At 41.2% G+C, this 10,237-nt stretch overlaps 1 pseudogene; it reads right to left on the bottom strand.

Moving 5' to 3' along the window:
* Window positions 1–3,357: 3,357 nt before the first annotated feature.
* LOC149112480 (uncharacterized) lies at window positions 3,358–5,938 on the bottom strand (annotated as a pseudogene).
* Between the last annotated feature and the right edge of the window lie 4,299 nt (window positions 5,939–10,237).

Here is a 10,237-nt window from a genome sequence, read left to right as displayed (position 1 = left end):
ATTCAAGAAATTCGCATAAATTGAAGTTTTCTATGAAATCGTTGACTTTTTCGTGCTTGATATGTGCTTTAAACCTATATTTTGCTCAAAAGTTGCTCAGAAAGGCAAAACAAGTTGCTCGAGGTTGCTGGAACCGCAAAAAGTTGCTCCAAAGGTCAAAAGTTGCTTCAAAAGTTGCCGAGCAAAATTCGTCGGGATAGGCCTATCCACAAACCATAGCTGGTAGGGGAGACTTCAGGTTAGTCTCCTCTACCATGGTTGCATAAACTCCAGCGTTAGTAACGAGAAATTATACAATGTTGCATCACGCACTTATAATATTTGAAGTTGAAAAGAAGGGCATTTAAAAGTCCGTAGAATTTCTAGAGTTGGAAGTACAATACTCCAGCTCGGTGGACACTCATGCATTTCCTCTATTAAACAAAGCTTATAATTATATTCAAATAGCGGAGAAAGCTTCCGCTCATGACGAACTGAGATATAAAATTATTACGGTCCTAAAACATGATATGCCTAAAGCTATATTCAAAGTAACTTCAGTTAAATCGTATAACTGTTTGATACTGGTTGTAAGTAAAGGGTCCAGGTTTATGGCTTTGCCTTTTAAAAAAATGAAAAGATAACGCACGTCCTCCGGAACTGAAACAGACAGACATGCACCCTTTATTTAGGGTCGATTACAGTTCTTCAGCTTATGGAGTCGTGCAAAAACATTGTAAGACTAAAATCAAATCAAACTCTGTACAAAGTATACGCATAGTAGAGTCAGTTCATCTAAAATGCGTCGTTACAATTATTAGGAGGGAGCGGAGAGAGATCGACGCAATACGAGGGGGCAAGTAAAGTTGGGATATGCACCATCTCTGCTGATCAAACAAACTCTGATGATCTCCAGTTAGAAAGTTTCCGTGATGTTGCATCAGGCAACAACTGGGGAATTTTGTATCCTCGCTCCACGAATCTGTTACACGGCAATAGAGCGTTTCCACTCACGTGGCCAGCACCCATGCAAATTTGTTGAGAAAAGAGTTCAACTCCCACAGGACTGCTTTGGTACACCAACATCGCCGCCGTTTCATCGTTTTCCAACACCAATCAACCTCGTTCCCGGGCTCCTCTCAGAGAGGGGACCCTGGGAACGAGGATGAACACCAATACGGCTGCTATGACGTCATGTGAAAAACGCTAAAAAGCTCCCAAACGCTCGCTAGAGACGCAGTTTTGCGGGGCGTATTGTAGCCGTTGCGAAGAGATAAACGAATATGTACCGGACAACGTGATAGTTACTACAAGCAAGTAATACAGAACCGATAGATATTACTGTATTACTAACTTGGATTGGAAACAAAATTTTTTCCCGCCCGCCTGCTAAGCTAAACCCAAGAATTTGAACCTAAACGTAACCACGCGTTTCACCTGTATATTTCGTAGGAAAAAGTGTGCAAGGGAGGGGTAGATAAGACAGAAAGCTAAATGGTAAAAAAAGAATTAAATTTAGTTATCTGCAAAAATAACATCAGTGTGTTATCCTAAAATCCTGTTTCCTGTTACCGTGATATAACTACTTGATGCTAGCGTAAGTTATGTTTGCATGATAGTGAGCAAAATGTCTAGTAGTCTTAGCTCGTCCTTCCGCGACGACAACCAACAAACCATTTTATTTTGCCAGATTTACAAAAAGGGAAAAAAACAGCATAAAAACAATTAACTTAATTAGGCAAAAAGCTATTCAGAATACTGAAGAAAACTAAACAAGCTGAGTAGATAGAAAAATATAATATGCTTTACCTTGGCTGCAACAAGCGTAATGAAAGAGAAGAAGAAGGAAAAAAAGAAAAAAACACACAAAAAAAAACAAGACGTCACCATGCCCATTTGCGTGGATGTTTTTGTGTAGAATGGAATTGGGCGTAAAGCCCCTTAGGCTGTCCACGTGAGAGCAGCAGAATTTCTAGACACCCCTGGGATTCCCGAACCTAATAGTGATCTAAAAATAGCCTGAGAGGGATCACCTTGAGAATAAGGTCTATATAGGGATTAACTCTCTCACTCCTCATCTTCTCTTGCGCAAGGTCAACAACTGGGATATTCGCCTAAAATGTAATGATGAATACTTCCTAAATCCTTTATTCTCATTTCCGTTTTCGAGAAAAAGGTTTACTGCCTTTCTCTCCACTATCTGCACAAAACCGTTATGACATTACTGATCCAAACACTACACAGAATCAAGGTCACGCACAGTTGCGTGTAAACCTACTTAAGGTTACAGTATACCTTCAGGGGTGTCTCGCGCGCAGGCGATGTAGCGCGTGCAGTTTAAGCTGTAGATACCTAAACCCCTATATCAAATTAAAGCTTATGGAGCTGGCTATCAAACTATACCAAGAATTTTGAAAGAAAATGAATTGTTGAAATTTTCACGACCACTAAATGCGAGCGCCCGAATCACCTTGCGAAAGCTACAAGTCAAAGCGAATTTCGTTTTACGCCAATTTAATTTTTTCCTCGGTTTCAGGGCCCAAAGCGCTTAAAAAGTGTGTCTGCGTTTTGGCATATTCAATTGCAGTAAAAAGTTACAGAACATTTTCGAAATAGAATTTAAAAAATGTGGAGTGATCGTACAAAAATCGCTCTCGAAGAAAAAGTATTTCGAAATTAACAATTCCCAGACACACTTTTGTAGTTTATATGTTAAACTAGCCACTGTCCAAATTTAAGAGCAATTGAACAAATTCCCTTTGAGTTATAACTCTTTAAAGTGTCTGCTTCAAGTGAAAAAATTTATTCGAGAAAACAGCGCTAAGAAAAATTTTCTGCTTCGCAAACAAACTCCGCCCACAAACGCCTTCAACTGGGTTCTCAGGTAACTAAGCCAATCAGTGCAGGGAAAGTTTACTACCGTTAACCTCCTAGTGAAATTTGCGCGCGAATCTCTAAAAAACTCTTGAGTTTCGCAATGCGCTCACGGAACCGAAAGCAGAGAGAGGATTTTTCTGTAGCTCGGTTTTTCTTGAAGCTGGTCTGGCAAAATGGGGAAGACTAAAAAGGATACGAACGCTAGAGTGGCTGAGCGAAGGAAACAAACAAAAGAAAGCGCGGAGAGCAACTGTGTGTGGGCAACTGTGCATGAATAATATTTCAAATGGTCTCAATGAGTCCGACGATTCATCGATATCGGACTCATCAGAAGAGTCTCTGTCAGCATCCCTGTTATTGCTGTCAAGTTCCGAAATTTTTACAGAACCTTTCTTTTCTCTTACCACAAATATTTGCCCACCTCATACGATAACTATAGCTTCATCCGCGTGGCGAACTTTCGCTTCTTCACTCATTGATGTATTTTCATTCGTTCTTCGCTGTTTTCGCTTTTTCGAACTGGTCCATGGTTTAAACGTGGCCTATGTTTACTTATAACTTAATAGAGACACGCCTAATACCAAAAATGCTGGGTAGTCAGAACAACAATGCTGATCAACTGAGTAGTCAATTCGTGACATCCATACAGGTAACTCCCGCGAAAATCGTCTCGGTTGATTGCATACGCGCCATAGGGCTGTCAATCAAGAGGTAAACTTTTACTTCCGGTGAAAACGTAAAACCGCCATTTCTCCGCCAATATTTAGCCTTTTTCAAAAATTTTTTTCAGAAGTTAGAGATTATTCTTCGACCACTATTTTGACCCAAAAATCCAAATTTGAAGAAAATTGCCGACCCGAAGGTATACTGTAACCTTAAAATAACCTGACTTGCAACTAGTCTTCCCTCGCTTGAGAATGCGACCGGTATGTCCATGGTCATGGCTTAGGCTCCCTTCGAGGAATTTTTTTTTAACCGGTTAGTAAAAACTGAATTAAAATCTATCTCATAGTTATTTCCTAAGCCGTTCTAGCATTATCTTTTGTTCGTAAGCAGTTAGGAAAACTTGCTAGGCAAAAAATATAGTGCCACTAAGGGGTTACCAAAAGACGTTTTTATATGGCTGTGTCTCACAAGGACTGGGAACTACCGAATTCACGAATTTGATTGGCTGAAATGGATACTGACCGCGGTCTAGATTTTCCCATCTAGACCGGCATCCAGACCGGTTTCATTTTGCGTTGAAAAAGTAGCAAACTAAAATTCAAAAATGTTCACCGTTTTCTTTTATTTTCTTCTAAATCATTCATGGAAGTGCCAAAAAGCCTGATGACGAAAAAAAAAAAAAAAGTAAAGAGGACGAGCAAATTTCGGCAGGTTTAAGTTAAGCTCATTTCCGTTTGCGAGCAAAATGTCAGCAAACCAGTTACATTAAACGAATTAAAGTTTTCTTCTTTGCCATATAATAAACATCTTATTAACCGAGCTAAGTCGGTCTGTATGGCAGAATCTTGACCTTGGTCGTGTGTACAGACCTCACTGCGTTCGGTCTGTAATCACGACCTCGGTCAAGATTCTCCCATACAGACCTCCTGCATGCTCGGTTAAGAAGAGCTAAATATTGAACCTCTGAAAGAACATCCTTCACAGCGCCTAAATTAGAGTTTCCCATCCAACGACCTTGGTCGTGTGTACAGACCTCACGGCGTTCGGTCTGTAATCACGACCTCGGTCAAGATTCTCCCATACAGGCCTCCTGCATGCTCGGTTAAGAAGAGCTAAATATTGAACCTCTGAAAGAACATCCATTAGAGTTTCCCATCCAACAAAGAATCGTCCCTTGCTCTGAATAACTGCCAATGGTGGGAGAAGAGACACGACATTTAAAACAATTGAGAAGACTTCTGTCAGTTTAAGAATGTCTCAGTTCTTCGAGATCATTAAAAGTGTTTGTGGAGTAGGAAGTTCTTCAGCCGCAAAGGCAAGGGAAGCCGGTGAACTCTGCAGGGTCGGACGCGTGCGTTAATGACTTGTCGGCATAGCAATTTCAAATCAAAAATAATTGGCAGCTGCCAAATTCGTATGTAACCGTCACTGTAGCTGCCAGCTAGTTGCTCACCACTCTGTGTAAATGCCATATGGAAAACTCCGGCCGTGCTGTGAAACTCCCCCAGTCGGGCGGCTGTTGCGTTGAGTCGAGGACAAAACTTATCGTTCCGTCATCGGTGTTCACACAGGAAATGGTCCCATCATTTCCTCCCACGGCTAAAAGCGATCCTTCTGGGGAATAATTCACAACGTTTATTACCTTTTTGAAAGTGAGCGTGTGTTTATTTTGAATCTCCGCTTCTTTTCGTTCGCACGTTGGCATGTGCCAGGTTTTTACGACGCCTGCGTACAAGACGCAAGTGACAAACTGTTGAAAGGGAAACCGCGGGTCAAAAATACACACGGACTGCGTGACAAAGTCTTCCAGGTTGTTGTTGAGAGGTTCAGGGACTTTGTACGGAGAGAGAATAGTCGCGCAGTCTAGGCTGTTTATTAGGATCAACCTGGTACAGCTCAGAAAGTAAACTTGTCCATGCGATGAGGTCACGGCAAGTAGCCGACCGTTAGGAGAAAACGCACAATCCACGACGACGCCGCGAAAACCTGAGCATACTTTGCTCACTCTCTCAGTGCAAACCGTCTTTCCGTTGCGAGTACTTGTGATTGACAGCTGAAGGGCTCCAGCCACTACGCGAATCGAGGCAACCACGGTTCTGTCGCGAGAGAATGGGCAACCTTGAGGATAGATCCTTCGATATTCTGACATACCCCCTGGAAGGTTACACGGAGTGCATTTCTGCGGCGTGGAATCATACCTCGAGAGGAAAAGGTCCTCGACTTCCTCTATGCCCTGTTTCACTGCTATACAACACAGCTGCAAGCCATTTGGAGAGATGGACCAAGGACCGGAAGTCAACGTGCAGTGGTACTTGGTGATGGTAGTAAAAGGCGAGGATGCTAAGTCCCATGTGCGTGTGCGTGAAGTATAGGTCGGATTTTTGGCTAGGTGAGCTGATGGTTCCACGGCGACTCCTTAAAAATAAAGATTTTTCACATCTGTCAGTTTAGACCAATTCCCACTTCAAACAGACAAACAGAGATCTGACTTTTTTTTAGAAAAAAACAGATGCTTCATTTAGGCTTAGGGGAATTTTGTGTTAAAGTGCATATGACATGAAAAATGTTTTCTGCTTATTTGAAAGGCCTTTCAAAATACAGAAGAATGGCGTTTTTTTTTTTTGAAATATCTTTTTTCGTTTCAGAGATATTGACGTTTTTCTATTATGCAAATTAGATCAGTGATGGCGTCATCTTGTTTGCAACTGAAAATGGTAAGTCACCAACAACAGTTCTTTTCAGAACTACCCTCACCCAGACGATCACACTATACGAACTTCATTCCGCTTTGTTTTGGAGCGGATAATTGCTGCGTTAGCTTTATTTTCATAAATAAGGCAAAGATCCTCATTTAGCGCATATATATATTCAGTTTTCAACTTGCGGGTTATGTGATCGGTATTAGCAGGGTTAGAGATAAGGTTGTCCAATTCCTCCATTCTCTTTTGAATATTCGCTTCCTTTTCCCTGCCTTTTTTAGCCCTGTTTTTGGCATACGGGATTGTTAAACCCGTTAATTCCATTTTAGTTCGTCCCCCACTCGAGACTTTTGTCCTCTAAGCCTGTGTACTTTTCCCTGATGACAATATAGTTTTCTTTTAATTAAATCTGCGTACTTTTCATCTTCAAGAAGGGAGTTATTAAACTTCCATAGTCCATGTCCTCGTGAAACTTGGGCTATCGATAGAGTAAGTCTGACTGCTCGATTGTCCGGACCGTTCTGATACCTTGGCTTCAACCCGTTCAACCCATTTTGTGAGATGTCGAGCAATTAAAAATAATTCGATCCGCGAACTCAATTTAAGTGCTTTTGATTTGTAAGTAAAGCTTATTTTATGCTGATTTCGTTCTCTAAAAATGTGGTCTCCTCCGCAGCCGTTTTGTGGGGTGTCACACAACGCTCCCCCTTTTTTGGGAGCGTTGCGTGACATCCCAAGAAACGGCTGTGGAGGAGACTACTGGAAATGTCGGCTGGTGCGAATTCATTCGTCATGGTGAGAAGTTTGTCTCTGGCGGTGGTGGACTTCCATGGGGTGCCGCCCCTCTTGTCAATTGACTGTCATGGGGTGCCGCACCTCTTGTCAATTAGGTATGCGCTTAGATCTTGCAAACATTCTCGTTTTTTCTTTGATCATTTGGGACATATTGCATAACGAAAATTTGCTGCCATTTAGGCTTAAATAAACCGAAACGATTCTTCCATTTTGCTCTTTTTGTAAATTATCAAAAGCGCTGTTGATTAGAATGCAGACACCTTTACTGTGTGTGGATCCACGCGAAAAGAAAATGACACCTCCACATTCACTTCTCCAGATAATTTCATCTTTGAGTTCTGAGTATGTTTCCTGCAGAAAATAGGCTTCACAACTTTGATCTTCAAGAAAACAGAAAATACTTCTCCTCTTCATCGGGTTTCTTAGTCCTCTGACATTTAAAGTCATCACATTAAAATTACCCTGCATTATCAAAGTTGTCAATACCTACAAAAGATTTTCCCCTCGGGAGTAGTTTGAGAAATGTTTAAACTTGATTTAAATATGCAGATTGGGAAAACACAAAAACGAAACATGCAACACAACACAACACAAACCCAGAAGGACAAAAATAAATATAAACTATCATACAAATATACACACACGCATACAATTAAAATAACGAAAATGATTCTGAGGAAAGACATAGATTGGACATTGATCTTCTAAATGCCAACTACGGAAATTGGTACGCTGTATCGGTTATTCCAGCTCCTTATTAATGGTGTCAAATATTTTGAAAATAACAAAATTGTAAAAGAAATTTGATAGTTCGCAAAGGATATACAGATCCAGTCAGAGTTACTGCAGGGGCTGATCTGTAGCAACATATTTGCCGTTGACAAAAAGTTTGTCCGGGTTTGCTTTGCTAAAATACGCCATGTGTCCTCTCTCTCTCTGGCTTCTTTGAATTTTTTCATTTGCAGTTTCCGTAGTCCATATAGGTCCTTCGGTATGTCATCGAAGACATGGAAATCTTAGTGACCTTTGAGGTGTTTACGAGCATTATCCATTACGAGCTCTCTATCGGAGTACCGAAGAAATCTTGCTATTATTGGGCAAGGTTTAAAAGAATTAGGCCTACCCAGGCGGTGAGTTCTCTGGAATTCTATTTTTGGGCGAGGTTGTTCAATCTTAAGTTTCTCTTCCAGGAATTGGTACATAACTTCTCTGGTGTTCTTCAAACAAGACTCGCTGTTCCGCTGATCGCTCTTCCATGGTGCATTCGGTATTCTCAGGTACGCCGAAGAATTTTAGATTTTCTCTTCTGGAGGAGGTCTCCATGTACAAGAGCTGCTTCTTCAAGTCATAAACCGGGTTTTGCTAAAAGCAGGCCCAGCGGCCCACGACCCACGGCCCGCGACGGCCTAGCGGCCTGGCGGCCCGAAGGCCCAGCGGCCCGCGGCCCATGGCCCACGACGGCCCGGCGGCCCGGAGGCCCGGTGGCCCAGTCCTGATTTTCTACACTTTTTTTTGTCCAGCGGTAAATCCACGCGCATGCACAGATCTGCATCGGGTTTGGGGGTGCAAAATGGACCAGTCACCAGTCCTTTATTAATGACGCAAAGTTCTGATTTTTTGTCTCATCCTCTAAAAATCGCCTTCTCCATTTTTGCCTATGAAAACCTTCACATAAATCGATATTTCTCAAAGGTGGGACCTCAGCCTGAACCATCCTTGTTATCACTCTCTAGTATACTAATTATTTAAAGTTGTGGGCACTCTTCAGTTTGAAGAGCAAAAAATTCGAGTAAGTTACCGAAAATTCTTTATGTTCAAAACTCAGAAACTGCTTTCTCGGTATTCGATGAGACTGTGAGAGTTTTTTTCTTCTTCTCTGTTTTTAGTCATTTCCGTTAATGAAACTGACACCTCAGTTGTCACACAACATGTAATCTTTGGATGATGTGACCGCAGGTTACTGAGAATATGGTTAATCCCCATGCTTCGTATAAGTGGTCTTACGGGTTATCTAATTCCCATTTAATCCTTTCAAAGTCGATAAAATTAAGACGAGCTCAATGTCAACAACAATATTGTTGTGAGTCACAACAGATTTGATGAATTGCAGTAGTGTACACGGCGGGGTCGCTGAGAATTCCACCGATAAAAATAATAATAATAATAATAATCAAATGACAATGGCTTCTTTAGATATTCCCAGTGCAAGGACCAGCAATGGTTGTTCAAGCATTGAAAACCTCCTTAGAAAACAAATTTTTGTTACATTTTGAGACAACTCACTCGCAATTTATTTTCTTTTTTTTTTTTTCAGATCACAATGCCTAAAATCGGATTTGTAATTCCCAAAATGATCACTTACTGAATAAAAACCATATCTTGGCATCTCTACATTAAGTCTACGAGTAATATTGTGATTGGTGCTATGGGAACTGTGAAATAAATTTTTCTTGTTTATAGACTAATTTTATGCATACTGTGGAATTTGCAAATTGATTCTTAAATCAACGGTAAGGATTCCGTATTTAAAGGTCTCATCTGTGACGGGGTTATTTTCAGCCCCTACGATTGGAATTAAATGAGTGATAAATTTCTTCGTATTCCGCATTTCACTCGATTTAATTTCCCGTCAGAAAAACACCTTGATTAAATTAACTTGTCTACCACAAACGAATGAATAGAAGCTTTTAGACTTTGAGGCATAAACAGTTTGTCTAGATGTTGTCAAAAATCTGTTCTCAGGACGCCATATTAGACTGTAAACAGCGATTGTGGAAAAGGTCGCAATATCAACCTACCTGAGAGAATGCTATGATGGTGTTAACGCGCACCTCACCAGCTGCCATTTGTCACAGGAGACATCATCTTGTCTCCCAAACAGGAACACAAATACAAAAAAATTGAGTTTGTCCAACGCATAAGCATTATTTGGGGAGGATTTGCCGATTACCTAGACCGTGTCAGTATCCTAATCTTATAGGGAAGCCGACCAGCTTGCATCACCGAAGGACATGTCATTGGTTTGATAGTAGCGAGAGAAATCTACCATTGTAGCTATAGGATCACGCAAGTAGAAAGTGTAGGGAAAAGGCTGTAATAATCCCTTGAAACATGCGTTTCCCTGGATCTGAGTCGTGCTGAGAATCACCGGATCGCAACTAATGCCTTTGAATACTGAATCCTGACCATTGATTGAAGAATCAGTTTGCAATTTTCCTCGG

Source organism: Orbicella faveolata, unplaced genomic scaffold (genome assembly GCF_042242905.1).
Source record: "Orbicella faveolata isolate gen_17 unplaced genomic scaffold, um_ofav_v1 contig_2, whole genome shotgun sequence".
Classification (NCBI taxonomy): domain Eukaryota; kingdom Metazoa; phylum Cnidaria; class Anthozoa; order Scleractinia; family Merulinidae; genus Orbicella; species Orbicella faveolata.
Note: the sequence above shows the minus strand (reverse complement) of the source record. Positions and strands in the feature narration are given on the sequence as shown.